The sequence below is a fragment of the Pectinophora gossypiella genome, chromosome 2 (genome assembly GCF_024362695.1).
Source record: "Pectinophora gossypiella chromosome 2, ilPecGoss1.1, whole genome shotgun sequence".
NCBI classification, from domain to species: domain Eukaryota; kingdom Metazoa; phylum Arthropoda; class Insecta; order Lepidoptera; family Gelechiidae; genus Pectinophora; species Pectinophora gossypiella.
This window is the reverse complement of record NC_065405.1, coordinates 6,715,172-6,728,513: the sequence shown is the minus strand read 5'-3', so window position 1 is coordinate 6,728,513 and position 13,342 is coordinate 6,715,172.

The window sequence follows — 13,342 nt, the reverse complement described above, 5'->3', positions numbered from 1 at the left end:
AACACTCTCACGTATACCAACCTTCTACTCATGATTACTAAACTGAAAATTGGTACGGGTATATTATACTATATATAATAGATAATATAAGACATGAGAGAGTCGCCTAAGACTAAAGGGACGCAGTTAGATTAAAATATCATTCGAAAATGATGTCAAGATTGGCCGAACGGAATGATAATTAATTAATCTTTGAATGATTTTATGTTACAGTTATTTGAGCAGCGCCTGAGGGCATGCGCTTTGCAGAATGGCCGTGTTGGCAATTTCAAAAAAGGAACGTCACGTCACTTTTTAAGAGAAAAACGTTTTGGCGGGTGTTCCGTCTGCGACTTCGAGGAAAGAAAAACAAGTGAAGACGATTATTGTCGAGAGAAGCGAAAACTGAAAGACTATTTTGTTGTATTCTTTTGTATTAATATTTCTTATTATAATTTGTAGTAATAATATTTGGTTTCCGTATTAAGGGTGATATTTGAGCTACTTAACATTTACTGATTAAAACTGGGTATGTTACTAATATTTACGTTTTATTGTAGAGTTAGCTAACATGAATAATAATTGCTTCGATGATGTGGGCTTTTTAGCTCGTCAGATCTATGACAGGGTCAGGGCCCAATCACACTAGGACACCATGGTACGTCACGAACTGGTAGGTAATGAGGGATTTTCCACGCAATGTTGTACAGGTTTAACGTAATAATTATTTTTATTATTCTCTTATTGCTCGGGTACACAAATTATTCAAAATTATAATGTTCTGGCAGAGGAGGCATAATATAAAAATCATTGTTGCGTGATATTTGGAACTGTTTGGAACAGATATGTACCTATACATACTTATATTATTTATGTTGCTGCCTATTATATTGCACCTGTATTGTATCTCTTTATTTTGATCAGAATAATAATGGGTGGAAGATGTGTTGTGCTTGAATGTAATAACAAGTGTCATTTACAACAACCTACCCAAGAACAAAGATGAAAGATAGATAATTATGTTTGTTACCCATGAAATTAGAAGGTTAAACAAAGGCAACTCTGTACAGCGCCATCTATATTTTATTTGGGGAACGTAGCCTGGAAAGTCCCTCATTCGGAATTCGGTTACCGGCAACAAATTCGTTATTCATTTTATTGGTAGCACAAGCACAACCGTGGTAGCGCCCACCAGGTGACCTAGCGAGATAGGGCCCTAGTCTAGAAACAAACTGGAGATTCATAATAATGAGGTGGTAAGTAATCTTTACACTTATTACTTATAAGGTATTTTATAGTAACGATCTAAAGAGCACCTTGGTCCACATCAATATTGCAGCTATGCGATATGATAGGTAGGTAGTACGCATTAATACTTTAATAAATAAAACAAAAGGTAGGTTGTTGGTGGCTGTATCTTACTTCTTACCAAATTTCATGAAGGGTTGCACCCCTTTAGGTTTTATTGTTTCAACGAATATTACCCGACTTAATGAAGATATTAATTAACTTGACTTATTTACTGCACTGAGTGCTTTCAAACATTATATTAACAGACTTTCTTGAATGCACAAATTTAAATGCGAGTAATTGTGACTACGTCATACAGCTTTCTCTTACTGCAGGCATTTTCATTAGATATTAATTTTCATAATATTACAGTCCCCATTTTGAATGGGGAAAGGGTGGCTAACTTTTGACGCCTAAGGGAAAAGAATAATTAGCAATTCAGAGGGGTGACTGTGTGCTATTTCTAGGACCCTCTAGTGCCTCTGTCCCTATTATGTTTTAATATCAATGTAGGTAGATAGTTAAGTAGGCATTCCTGCATTATGAAATTCGCCTAAAGCGCAAAACAAAAGGGTTCTGCCTGATGGAGTTCTTAATGGAACATTAAACGAAACAAGTTTAAAAACTAAGTAGTGAGTAGGCAGGTAAAATTTTACTTTAATTTATCTAATGAGGGGCTTTCCAATCGACGTTTCCCAAACACACGATAGATGGCGTTGTTCATTTTTAACGTGATAATGACCTATTTTCTCATTGCTGGGGTACATAATTACCTATTCAAAAACTAATTGTTGCTTGATATTTGGATCACATTATGTATAGAATGATGTTGCTAGACCTATATTGCTTCTCTTTTTTGATCAGAATGATAATGGGTGGAAGTTGTAATTGTACCTTGGCGTAATAAAAAGGGTCATCATCTCTACCCAAAAACAAAGATAAGATGCATATTAAATTTCTGTCATCCATGAAATTAGAAGTTTAAACGAAGAAAAACTTAACAACGCCATCTATCGTGTTTTTTGGGGAGCGCCGATTGAAAAGTCCCTCATTGATGTAAGCATAAGTTCATATTCACTACAGATCACTTGTCAAAAGTTGTAGCTGGTCCTTTAAGTTCCCAATTACCTATCTAATTATATACCTACAACTTGCGGGTTCAGCAAACACCAATAGGTACCAGTATCAATTATAAGTGTGAGCATAAACTAAAGAACTTAAACAAAGGAATAGTCAGGCTTTTATGTTTTATGAGTGCACTGAATGTTGTAAAGTTTATGTAAGTTAGGTGGTCACATAATAATAAGCATTTCTCAGGAAGTTGCAACGTGAATTTTCATAATCCTACAGTGGCATTGTATGCTAGCTAATTTGTATGAAAGAGCCTCATATTTTTAAAGCTCAGACAGGCTTGTTGCGTACTTTATATCACGTTACAAAGGCTAGGAAAAACTTAACATTATGCTTGAAGTTTTTCATATGGGAAGGCGTGGTCATGCCTCTACGCTTTGGTGCATTAATGCCTTGCAACTTAATGCAAGCTTGCACGCGGACCTCTCGTGTTTGTAACGAGTCTTGGCAAAGAATATTCTTTACAGAGACTGTACATGAAGTATTATAATTGTGTTATAGTTACTGAAATAAAGTAAACCTAATGACATAAGCAACAAAATACGAAAAAGAACTTGCAGTCTTTGCTGCAGTCTTGTATCAGTATAGTCTTGAATATAAGTATGTAGATATATTTAATTTCGCTATCGGTAACTTATCGTCTTACCTAATTACTTATGCAGTAACCTAAGTAACTGAGATCAGGCTTCTTTTCGTAGGGTTAGGCAGTGTTTGTTACCACATAATTTTTCACTTTCACTTGCTACGATCTTGACACTACTCTCCTTTCACCTACTATTCTGTCAAAGTCATAATCTAATAGATAGATATTTATTTATAGACAGATATTTTATATTTCAACTAGGCTATTTCAAGAGACTTTAACGTCGTAAGTGTGTCACTAATGCATCGATAATTACGTACCAAATGTTATCAATCACTGACGATGTGTATTCGTGCTGAAATACATTTATTTTTTATAAAATGTCGCGTCTATTTATCACCAAATCTATGAATGCAACTTGCTCCATCTGGTACCTAAAAGTCTGAAAGCCTTTGTGTTCTGCGAATATCTAGGGCCACTATCAAGTACTTACGAGCATGCGAGCGCGTAGGTATTATGAAGTCGTGGACTTAATTCTGTATATCCTTAGTAATTATACACGGTGTATGTATATAATTATGATAATTAGACTTACACGTATAGCTTACGTTATTTACATAAATTAAAGAACACTTAGAACATGTCTTTGCATATGTTTGTTGGCGTAAAAACGTGAGAGTTAAGTTGCAACAAAAGGGTATACAAAAAAAAAACTCAAATTGCATAGCTGGTGTAACTGATGCAGCCTTCAGCTCTGAGAATCGGGGTTTGGAAGCATTAAATAGGTGGTAGGTGTAGTGTTTATAGGAAAGAGGAGTGTCGAGTGATAAACAAATGGCTTGAAGAAAAGGATGGCACGGCGTGCCGTTGCTTTTGCTCAACTTGGAAGAAAACAAACAGATTATAAGTACGTAAATACTTACTAGTATTTTTTCACCGAAGTACTTAGGTAGTGTCGACGTAGAGTCACAAAGAAATAGAAGAAAAGTTCCATTTCACTTTTAATACGAAGTTCTAAGGTGGATTATGATGAAGCGAATGGTGAAAAGGGATCAGCCCCTCACTCATTGTAATGACCTACCTAACACGTTGGTATGGACACAACCCCTTGGTCGGTTTCGCTTTTATGACATTCCGGTTTTTATGACATCAGAACAACAGTAGGTACCATATTATTTTTACCCAGCGACGACTTTGAAGCATAAATGAGGGTTATGTGTTTTACCGCTATAACATAATATACCAAATACTTTATTGCACAAACAGGAAAATACAAAACAATAGAGAAATAGAAATAATACAATAGGCGGTCTTATTGCTAAGTAACAATCTCTTCGAGGCAACCTTTAAGTATACGATATATTTAATATTATAATGTTATATGTATACTTATAGCGGGATAGTGCAGCATGGAAATACTTGTAGGTATAATAATAATACATATATAAATGTTATATTAAATGAATATCAATTCTATGTTCGCTATGTGTGTGTATTTATAATTATAAAACACACAATGAGGTATTATACAAAAAAAAATCGCGCGACGTCAAGCCATTCGCTGTAAAGAGACTCGCCGTAGCGGGAATCGCCGTTCGGGGAGTCGCTGTCAACGCAATAATTCGTTTCGTATAAAACTTTTAAAAGCATTAACAAAGATCCCGAGAATGAACCGCTATTATATTCTGGTAACGAAGTCGCATGAACCGTAATGTACTTAACTTTATCAACGTGTTAACTTTCCTTCTTATTTACAAATGTAATTCCCGACGTCTCCCTCGGGATAGCAACGCATTTTGAACAGGTATAACTTGAGTAAGCTTTTATTTTTTAACATAATATATAACATAAAATAAGCTCACGACTATATTCCCCAATGGGGTAGTCAGATGTACGATCAGCTGCAAAAGTCAAATCAATTTAATGAAAGTAATAAATTAATTGGTTGCACTTAAGATCTCCTGGTTACGAGTATATGTCGTTTCTGTAATAGACCAAAAACACCTACAAAAACAAAAAAATATATAATTATGACAACTAACGGTTAATAATTTCACCACTGTTTATAAATAATTCGCTGGGCTCAGTGACTAATCTTTTGCTCCTTGATTGTAGGTACATCATCGCAAGATGAACTAGTATCGATTTGATAGGTGATTTAACTACAACTATCGGTAGTCGTCCAAAACACAATAGTATCGATTGGCTATCGATAATATCGATACTTTTGAAGTTAGCGAGCAGCAATACTCTCTATAGTAGGTAAAACTGTCTGACGATAGTACCTATTGAACTAATTGAGCTGAATAGCTCGCCTATTGCTATCGATAGAGGTACTAGTTATCAAAAATCTTCAAGTCAACTATCGACAGTGAGGCAACTCAAATCCAGATGCACTATTAGATACTTACCTCCACAATGATGTTGTTAATAATACAGGTTCAATTTAATCGCCTTTTATGACACGCTCAGGGTATTTTTTTTCATGATACGAGAAATTTAAATGTAAGATGTGGGCCAACCGAATCAACGTTCCCTCATCGACGCCATATTTAAATTACTCCTCTCAAAGCCAGATTACGTTCAACCGAGGTTAGGAGACGAATTTCACTTATATTTCGTAATTTCTTTAACTCCTCAGACGTATGCTGATCTAACTGTATTAAGGATTGCTTAGGTATGTATGACACGCGAATTTTATTTCAATTTAGAATTTGGAACTCCATCACTTTACTAATGCGAAAATTGTATCTGGTCTACACGTTCTGAGAGATCGTCGAAAGGAAAAAGAGGCCGTAAATAGTCTAAAATGACAAATGTTTTTTTTTTCCAAACATTTTTATATTTTTACCATTTGAGACTACTTGGAATTTGAAAATATTTTTCCTCAAACGGAAGTTACTAACAGTCAATCATTCAAGTTCAGTAACTGGGCTACCGTAGGTAGGCATCGCAAAAGGAGAAATAAGTACGTATAAGTACGCACGGTGATAGCTTCAAAAATATTTTTAAATATTTCGAAGAGTGTGTTATACAGCCAAACAGATGCATATTAGTAGATGCATAAAATAAAGATCGTGGATAATAAAATAAAGGTAGTTTGGCAAGTAATAAATAGTGAAACCAAGGCTTCGAAACCGCGTGAATTAGAATAGGTATAATATAGAATCGATCATATTTTTACCAAGGGTCAGTATACAACAGAGACGCGAGTATGTATGAGTACGTTATCTAAGATTGTCTGCAACAAATATTCAGGTTCGTTGTATTTGAAACTTGTTTATTTTAATAAAACAGGATCACGCCTGTGTGTGCAGTTTGGCTAAAAGCTAGCGAAGTGGCTAATTAAAACTAAACATAGTTCTGTCTAGACGTAAGACCATCCAAAGTATTATGGCGAACCACTAACTAAACTATAGAACTTTTACTTAGTTTCTCATATAACGCATACACGAAAGTACAATAACACTTGTATTGTATCTAAGTACAATTATGTATCATTATATATCACTAAATCCTAAATGAACCCTTTGGGAAGTAGCGAGTCATTCCACATAAGTTTAGTGTCCTAGAACTAGTTACTGGGAAGACTCCGCCACATAGGTATCACGATCCGGAGGCCCCAGGTTCGAATCCCGGTGGGGACATATCACAAAAATCACTTTGTGATTCCTAGTCTGGCTATGACATTACAGGCTGGTCACCAGATTGTTCGAAAGTATGATAATCCGTGCTTCGGAAGGCACGTTAAGCCGTTGGTCCCGGTTACTGTTTACTGATGTAAGTGAACAATCGTTACATGAGTTGTCAGGGGCCTTTGGCAGCTCAATCAAAACCCTCACACCAGGGTTGATGAGGCTGGTATTCCACCTCACAACCCTCACTATAGAAGGAGATAGGTATTTGTAAAAAAATACTTAGAAAACGATATCTCCTCATTCTCATAACCTCCCAAGCGTAGCGTAGCATTAAAAATAATAAAATTATATTAGTACCTACTTACTTGCTACTTACTAATATAATTTACTACTTGTGTACTTAGTACTTATACCTAGTAATATAATTTTATTCTATTTAATGTTTAATGAATCATCTTATTTTATCGGACTATCAGGTACCTAAAATTGAATAAATAAAATAAGATTTACTAAAATATTACTAGGAAAGCAGAAGATAAGGAGCAATAACCTACACCAATTTCCTTAAGAGGCGTCGAATACAATCTCAATAATTTATTCTTTATGTAAGTATACCTACCTACTTGACGCCCGGAAGCTTGCCAAATTCTCTCTCTCTAATTTTGCTGACTTCTTGTAACTATGGCACTGCGTAGTAATATCATATTACTACAATATTCTTATACATTTTACGTTATTTTATGTTAAAGCATCAAAGATTTTACTTTTTCGTAGAAGTAAAACGAATCATCTCTACACACCACATCCCATATCCGTAATTCATTTTAAGGTCGTCTGAATGTCAATTTATAGAATTAAATAACACTTCTAATAATAAATTGAATTACATGGAATTGAATTAAACTCACAAGGTCGCGGGAAGCCGCTGGATGCGGGCAGCGCAGGACCGATCGTCGTGGAGATCCTTGGGGTAGGCCTATGCCCAGCAGTGGGCGTCGTACGGCTGATGATGATGAATTAAACTACATACCAGGTTATTTGTTTCGATTTTTGATGTACTTATATAATTACAGTCTAAAAACACAGAAACAGTTCATAAGCTGATAAAGTACTTAATAGGTACTTGAACCCGCAGTTCGGGTAGACCGTGTTAACCATGAAGTACCTACACCACCGGGTCCTCTTCCTATGATTTTTCTTTCCTACACGGATGAGTGCTATAAAAACAAAAATCAACATTGATTTGCTTCGGTTTTTCATTTTGGTAAGTAACAGAAAGAGCTTAAACGTTGTTAAAGTAATACGTACTGTTTAATAGATAAAAGGCCACGTAAAATCATACCTACCTATTAAATAGAAAGACTAGTTCAGTAACTACAATAATAATAATAATAATAATAATAAAAACACTTTATTGCACACAAATTCACAAAACATTTACAGGATAAACTTATTCTAAGGTGGGCAAAGGCGGCCTTATCGCTAAGAGCGATCTCTTCCAGACAACCTTCGGCAAAGGATATGGTACATTTGTACAGCTGCAGTGTAGCGCGCAGATACGTAAAATAAAACAATAGACACATTTTATATATACATCAATCTTATATTATATTACTAGATGTCGCGTGGTTCGCTCGCAGCAAGCTGCTCGCGTGTCCTGTATTAGTTCGAAGCTTTGTATGGCGGCCATCTTGTTTTCGTGAAATCAAAAAAGTTCTAGGTGCTATAGTTTTGCCAGGCCGTAGCGTGTCTCCCTGATGCGGAGCAGTTTTCCAAGATGACGTTCCGATCACACCCCTGTACATCATTTTTACACCCGAGACATTTTTATGAAAAACAAAAATTTATATGGCGGCCATCTTGTTTTTCGGCCATTTTGTTTTTTTTTCACCGGCAATAAAATTTGACCAAGATTTAAATAGGTTTCGTGAAAACAAAAAAGTTCCAGGTGCGATAGATTTGCCAGGCCGTAGGGTGTCTCCCTGATGCAGAGCAGTTTTTGAAGGTCGGGAAGTATTTCCATACTCAACATGACATTTTGATCACATCCCTCATACATCATATTCACCCCCGAGGCATTTTCGAGAAAAACGAAAATTTTGTATGGCGGCCATCTTAGTTTTCCGCCATTTTGTTTTTTTTTTACCGGCGATAAAATTTGACCAAGATTTAAATAGGTTTTGTGAAAAAAATATTGCTCCAGGTTTTATAGTTTTGCCAGGCCGTAGGGTGTCTCCCTGATGCGGAGCAGTTTTTCAAGATCGAGCAGTATTAAAATACTCAACATGACGATCCGATCACATCCCTATACATAATTTTTACCTTCGAGGCATTTTCGGGAAAAACGAAAATTTTGTATGGCAGCCATCTTGTTTTTCCGCCATTTTGATTTTTTTTCAACGGTGATTGAATTTGACCAAGATTTAAATAGATTTCGTGAAAACAAAAAAGTTCCACGTGCGATAGTTTTGCCAGGCCGTAGGGTGTCTCTCTGATGCGGAGCAGGTTTTCAAGATCGAGAAGTATTTCCATACTTACCAATACGTTCCGATTACATCACCATACACAGTTTTTACCCACGAGACATTTTGTGGAAAAATAAAATGTTGTATGGCGGCCATCTTGTTTTTCCGCCATTTTGATTTTTTTTCAACAGTGATTGAATTTGACCAGGAATTAAGTAGGTTTTGTGGAAAAAGAATCGTTCTAGGTGCGATAGTTGCGCCAGGCCGTAGGGTGTCTCCCTGATGCGGAGCAGTTTTCCATGATCTGGAAGTTTTCCCATACTCACCGGGTGGTCTCGATCACATCCCCCATACATCATTTTTACCCCCCGACGCTCCTTCTGGGAGAACAATTATGTCAGTGAGTGAGTGAGTGAGTCAGTCAGTCAGTCAGTCAGTCAGTGGGTTTGCAGCTATATATAGTATACTAGATGTCGCGTGGTTCGCTCGCAGCAAGCTGCTCGCGTGTCCTGTATTAGTTCGAAGCTTTGTATGACGGCCAACTTGTTTTTAAACAAGTCTCGTGAAATCAAAAAAGTTCTAGGTGCTATAGTTTTGCCAGGCCGTAGGGCGCCCCCTGATGCGGAGCAGTTTTCAAATATGACGTTCCGATCACACACCTATACATCATTTTTACACCCGAGACATTTTCTGGAAAAACCAATGTTTTTATATGGCGGCCATCTTGTTTTTCCGCCATTTTGTTTTCTTTTCACCGGCGATAAATTTTGACCAAGATTTAAATAGGTTTCGTGAAAACAAAAAGTTCCAGGTGCGATAGTTTTGCCAGGCCGTAGGGTGTCTCCCTGATGCGGAGCAGTTTTCCAAGATGACGTTCCGATCACACCCCTATACATCAATTTTACCTCTGAGACATTTTCTGGAAAAACAAAATTTTGTATGGCGGCCATCTTGATTTTAAGCCATTTTGATTTTTTTTCACCGGTGACTGAATTTGATCAAGACTTTAATAGGCTTCGTGAAAACAAAAAAGTTCCTGGTGCGATAGTTTTGCCAGGCCGTAGGGTGTCTCCCTGATGCGGAGCAGATTTCAAAGATCTGGAAGTTTTCTCATACTCAACAATACGTTCCGATTACAACCCCATACACACTTTTTACCCCCGAGGCATTTTCTGGAAAAACGAAAAATTTGTATGGCGGCCATCTTGTTTTTCCGCCATTTTGGTTTTTTTTCACCGGGGATTGGATTTGACCAAGATTTAAATAGGTTTCGTGAAAACAGAAAAGTTCCAGGTGCGATAGTTTTGCCAGGCCGTAGGGTGTCTCTCTGATGCGGAGCAGATTTAAAAGATAGAGAAGTGTTTTCATACTCCAAAAGACGTTCCGATTACATCTCCATACACAGTTTTTACTCCCGATGCATTTTCTGAAAAAACAAAATTTTGTATGGCGGCCATCTTGTTTTTCCGCCATTTTGATTTTTTTTCACCGGCCATAGGATTTGACTAAGAATTAAATAGGTTTTGTGAAAAAAGAATCGATCCAGGTGCGATAGTTTTGCCAGGCCGTAGGATGTCTCCCTGATGCGGAGCAGTTTTTGAAGATCGAGAAGTATTTCCATACTCAACATGACATTCCGATTACGTCCCCATGCATCGTTTTTACCCCCGAAACATTTTCTGGAAAAATAAAATTTTGTATGGCGGCCATCTTGTTTTTCCGCCATTTTGATTTTTTTTCACCGACAATAGAATTTGACCAAGATTTAAATAGGTTTTGCGAAAAAAAATTTGATCCAGGTATAATAGTTGCGCCAGACTGTAGGGTGTCTCCCTGATGCGGAGCAGTTTTCCAGGATCTGGAAGTTTTCCCATACTCACCGGGAGGTCCCGATCACTTTTCTCATACATTATTTTTACCCCCCGACGCTCCTTCTGGGAGAACAATTATGTCAGTGAGTCAGTCAGTACATGGGTTTGTAGCTATATATAATATAACTAGATGTCGCGTGGTTCGCTCGCAGCAAGCTGCTCGCGTGTCCTGTATTAGTTCGAAGCTTTGTATGGCGGCCATCTTGTTTTCGTGAAATCAAAAAAGTTCTAGGTGCTATAGTTTTGCCAGGCCGTAGGGTGTCTCCCTGATGCGGAGCAGTTTTTCAAGATCGAGCAGTATTGAAATACTCAACATGACAATCCGATCACATCCCTATTCATAATTTTTACCCACGAGGCATTTTCGGGATAAACGAAAATTTTGTATGGCGGCCATCTTGTTTTTCCGCCATTTTGTTTTTTTTTCACCGGCGATAAAATTTGACCAAGATTTAAATAGGTTTCGTGAAAAAAATATTGCTCCAGGTATTATAGTTTTGCCAGGCCGTTGGGTGTCTCCCTGATGCGGAGCAGTTTTTCAAGATCGAGCAGTATTGAAATACTCAACATGACGATCCGATCACATCCCTATACATAATTTTTACCCCCGAGACATTTTCTGGAAAAACAAAATTTTGTATAGCGGCCATCTTGTTTTTCCACCATTTTGTTTTTTTTTCATCGGCGATAAAATTTGACCAAGATTTAGAAAGGTCTAGTGGAAAAAGAATAGTTCCAGGTGTGATAGTTTTTCCAGGCCGTAGAGTGTCTCCCTGATGCGGAGCAGTTTTTCAAGATCGAGCAGTATTGAAATACTCAACATGACGATCCGATCACATTCCTATACATCATTTTCACGTCCGAGGCATTTTCAGGAAAAAAGAAAAATTTGTATGGCGGCCATCTTGAATTTCCGCCATTTTGATTTTTTTTCAAATGCAATTAAATTTGACCAAGATTATAATAGGCCTGGTGGAAAAAATAATGTTCTAGGTGCGATAGTTTGGCCAGGCCGTAGGGTGTCTCCCTGATGCGGAGCAGTTTTTCAAGATCAAGCAGTTGTTTCATATTAAGCTTGACGTTCCGATCACACCTCCCATACATCATTTTTACCTCCGAGACATTTTCTGGAAAAACGAAATTTTGTATGGCGGCCATCTTGTTTTTCCGCCATTTTGTTTTTTTTTCACCGGGGATTGGATTTGACTAAGATTTAAATAGGTATCGTGAAAAAAGAATCGTTCTAGGTGCGATAGTTGCGCCAGGCCGTAGGGTGTCTCCCTGATGCGGAGCAGTTTTCCAAGATCTGGAAGTTTTCCCATACTCATCGGAAGATCTTGATCACACCCCCCATACACCATTTTTACCCCCCGACACTCCTTCTGGGAGAACAACTCTGTCAGTGAGTGAGTCAGTCAGTCAATACATGGGTTTGTAGCTATATATTATATTATAATTATAACTAGATGTCGCGTGGTTCGCTCGCAGCAAGCTGCTCGCGTGTCTTGTTTTCCCGCCATTTTTTTACCGCGATAGAATTTGACCAAGACTTGAATAGGTCTCGTGAAATCAATAAAGTTCTAGGTGCTATAGTTTTGCCAGGCCGTAGGGTGACCCCTGATGCGGAACAGTTTTCCAAGAATTTCAAAGATCAAGAAAAATTTCCATACTCAACATGACGTTCCGATCACACCCCTATACATATTTTTTACCCCCGAGGCATTTTCAGGAAAAACAAAAAAAATGTATGGCGGCCATCTTGATTTTCCGCCATTTTGATTTTTTTCACCGGCGATTGGATTCGCCCAAAATTTAAATAGGTTTTGCGAAAAAAAAATTAATCCAGGTTTTATAGTTTTGCCAGGCCGTAGGGTGTCTCCCTGATGCGGAGCAGATTTGAAGAAAGAGAAGTGTCTCCATACTCAACAAGACGTTCCGATTACACTCCCATATACAGTTTTTACCCCCGAGATATTTTCTGGAAAAACAAAATTTTGTATGGCGGCCATCTTGTTTTTCAGCCATTTTGTTTTTTTTTCACTGGCGATAAAATTTGACCAAGACTTAAATAGGTCTCGTGAAAACAAAAAAGTTCCAGGTGCGATAGTTTCGCCAGGCTGTAGGGTGTCTCCCTGATGCGGAGCAGCTTTCGAAGATCGAAAAGTATTTCCATACTCAACATGATGTTTCGATCACATTCCTCATACATAATTTTTACCCCCGAGGCATTTTCGGGAAAAACGAAAATTTTGTATGGCGGCCATCTTGTTTTTCCGCCATTTTGGTTTTTTTTCAGCGGGTATTGGATTTGACCAAGATTTAAATATGTTTCGCGAAAGAAAAATTGTTCCAGGTTTTATAGTTTTGCCAGGCCGTAGGGTGTCT